The sequence below is a fragment of the Ambystoma mexicanum genome, chromosome 7p (assembly GCF_040938575.1).
Source record: "Ambystoma mexicanum isolate Mex_15411 chromosome 7p, UKY_AmexF1_1, whole genome shotgun sequence".
NCBI classification, from domain to species: domain Eukaryota; kingdom Metazoa; phylum Chordata; class Amphibia; order Caudata; family Ambystomatidae; genus Ambystoma; species Ambystoma mexicanum.
Window position 1 is genome coordinate 154045221 of NC_090939.1, and position 3592 is coordinate 154048812.

Genomic DNA, 3592 nt, shown 5'->3' on the forward strand with positions numbered 1-3592 from the left:
GCCTTGATAGGTATGGCTTCTTACTGTAGGTTGTGGATCCCGAATTTCTCACTAGTGATCAAACCGATGGTAGCTTTGACAAAGAAGGGCATTTCTTTGCCATTGCCATGGAACGCGGTACACCAGCAGTGGTTTGACTTGCTTAAGACTGCATTATGCTCTGCACCAGCTTTGGGCACACCAAACTATGAAAAGGCCTTTGTATTATTTGTGCATGAATGTGATGGATGTGCTTTGGCTGTATTAATGCAGGAACATGGAGGGAAGAATAGGCCATGCCATGCCGCCCTTGATCCTGTAGCATGCGCTTTGCCAAGATGTTTGCACGCTGTCACTGCTGCTGCTGCGTCTGTAAAACAGAGTGAGGGAATGGTCTTAGGCCATGATCTAACCCTGATGGTGCCTCACTCTGTAGATGTTCTATTGAACCGAACTCAAACACAACGCCTCACTTCTGCAGGGTTGACAAGATATGAATTGATCTTGTTTGCTCCTCACATTCAAATTAAGAGGTGTTGTGTCCTTAATCCGGCTGAACTCCTACTTTATCCGCAAGATACTACTTGCGGCGATGAAGAGTCACATGATTTTTTGTATACGGCCGAACAAGATACAAAGGGCAGAATTGATTTGAAAGATACTCCTTTGGATAATCCGCAAGGAGAGCTGTTTTGTGACGGCTCCTGCTTTAAACTTCCGGATGGTACATCCACAGCCGCTTATGCAATCACTACATTGAGCACGGTTGTGGAAACTAAGAGAATTATGCATAATTCTGCACAGTCTGCAGAGATTATAGCATTGACCCGAGCTTGTGAACTCTCCGAAGGGCTTGCAGTAAATATATATACTGATAGTCAGTATGCCTTTGGGGTGGTTCACTACTTTGGGAGACTTTGGTCAGAAAGAGGGTTCCTAACTTCGCATGGCATCAAGATTCAACATGGCTCCCTAATAGTGCAACTACTCTCAGTGCTTGCGCTCCCTACTCAGTTAGCAGTTATGAAATGTGCAGCACATCGAAAGATTGTGGATGATATTGGAAAAGGGAATGCTTTCACTGATCAGATAGCTAGACAAACTGCCACAGATCTTTTCACTGAGATGCATGTTTCAAGGTAGACTGTAGATGCCTATGTAATGGATGAGGGTGTTGGGTCTGTACGGGATATCCAAGCTGATGCCACGATGGAAGAGTCTAAGAGGTGGGCTGAAGGCTTGGGAAAACTTGATGATGATGGGTGTTGGGTGGACATGGTCGAAGGAAAATGGCTGTTACCTGATGCCTATGTCATGATGATGGTTGTAATGGCACATGGCCCTACACATGTTTGTGCCTAGCAGGTTATGAAATGTTAGAAAAAGTTTGGGCAAATGACAAGATTTCGGAAATTGCCCAGCACTACGTCCAGAACTGCATGATTTGCCTACAACACAATGTGGGAAAGGGGACATCAACTCCAAGGGGAAGTTTTGGCCCACCTTCTGTCCCCTTCGAAGTTATTCACTTTGATTTCATTGAAATGGAACGATGCAACAATTTAAAGTATGTCCTTGTGGTCATTTGTGCCTTTAGTAAATGGTTTGAGGCTTTCCCTGTTAAAGATGCTACAGCCATGACCACTGCGAAAACCATGTTAAAGGAGTACTTCCCCCGGTTCGGTTTGCCGAGAGTTATCTGGTCGGACAATGGTCCACATTTTGTCGCTGCTGTAATCCTACAGATATGTACAGCGTTACGAATTGATAAACGGGTCCATTCGGCCAGACATTCTCAGAGCACCGGACTAGTAGAAAGACACAACGGTATCATCAAGAAAAAGCTCGCTAAGACGTGTGCCGGCATCAAACTAAAATGCCTTACCGATCGTGTTACTAGCCATGCGTACAACCCCTCAAACTAAGTCTGGGCTCTCTCCATTTGAGGTGGTAATGGGGAGACCTGCCAATATCTGGAATCTTCCAAAATGCCAAAATTTAAAGAATGTTGAAAATGTACCACTTTCAGATTATTGTAGCCAATTGACTAAAAACCTGTATTTGATTTACCACCAGGTACGAGAAGCTTTACCTGTACGATACAAGGGCCCGGGCCATGGCATACGACCTGGGGTTTGGGTGCTCATCAAATCATTTGAGCGCACCTCTTGCCTCCCGCCTCGCTTGCGTGGGCCATTCCAGGTCCTGTTGGTCACCCAGACAGCGGTGCGGGTAGCTGGATGAAAGAACTGGAGCCACGCGTCACATATCAAGAAACTTCCTCGCCCTGTGGCACACGCTACAGAAGAAACAGAACCCCTCGCTGATACTGCAACCAATGATCCCAAAGCAGTAAGCAGCACTGAGGGTGTGTCAGAGAATATCTCTGAGCCCAGGAGGCTTGGGGAAGCTGCCATTTTGTCTCCACACTCTCTGCAAATTTTGCACCTGGAAACTGCTGTTTCAAATTCAGCCTCTTCACTTGTCTCCGACACGTTGCTTCCAGCAGGAAGTGATGACATATTGTTTCCGGATCAATCAGTACCAGGAAAAGTACGATACAACTTGCGACCACGAAGATAGACTTACGGCACGGTTCGGCTGTGCATTTGGAGAAGGAAAAGAGTCATCAAAGGCTTGCTTTTACCCAAATTTGAGAAAGGGGATTCTGTTGGCTAGGGTTGTGGGAGGACTAAGAAATCGCGCGACCGGGGGGTCGCCAGCAATGAACATTGGGGTTTCCATCTGAAGACTACAATGCCTGCTACCGCCGCCGCTCGAATTGGATTTGTAAATAAGGGGGTGACCAACCGGGACAATGGACAAAATGCCTGGACCGAAAACTTATTGCTGTATTCTTGTAATGATATTTGGGTTTTTTATAGTCGCTGCCTTAGGATTATGGTACCTTAGGGAAACTCATTCTTTAGAACTTTTGTTGCCTACTGAAAGTGCACCCATTGTTCCTACTCCCTTTGTACATTTGCACACTTTATCCCCTCGGGATTCCCAGCACAGACAAAGGTACCATAATAACACTCTACTACTTATCATGAATGCTACACATGCCATTTTTAATAAATCCAACTGCTGGGTCTGCTCACATTTACCACAACACGGGGATAAGGGGCTAGGTTGGTATATTCATCCCTTACCGTTGACAATTGCCTGCTATGCTTCTCTTAGAGCACTGTTCTTTGGCTGATGGAATGATAGCATCTCAGGGAACTTTGATGGCACCAATTTGAATAGTTTTGAGAAACGTGTTTTGACTCACCTGGGATGCTCGCTTTTTGCAAATAGGAGTAAACCGAATGTTGCTTCTATTAGGCCTTCTGACAAACTGTGTCATCCTTTCCAATCTGTGATTTCTTTTAAAATGGCTCCTATAGGCATGCCCCCTTCTTACACTGTCAACCATAGCCCCGATTCAGTTTCTTTTTGCATACAGAGGAATGGAAGTCAGTCAATGGGAAAATGTTTAGGTTGCGCCAACGTTGCAAATTTGACTGGAGAGAACAGACCTTTGTATGTAGGCAAACCTATCTACTTTGTCTGCGGTAATGTAGCATTCTCATGGTTGCCCAGGGAATGGCAGGGAACCTGTTATTTA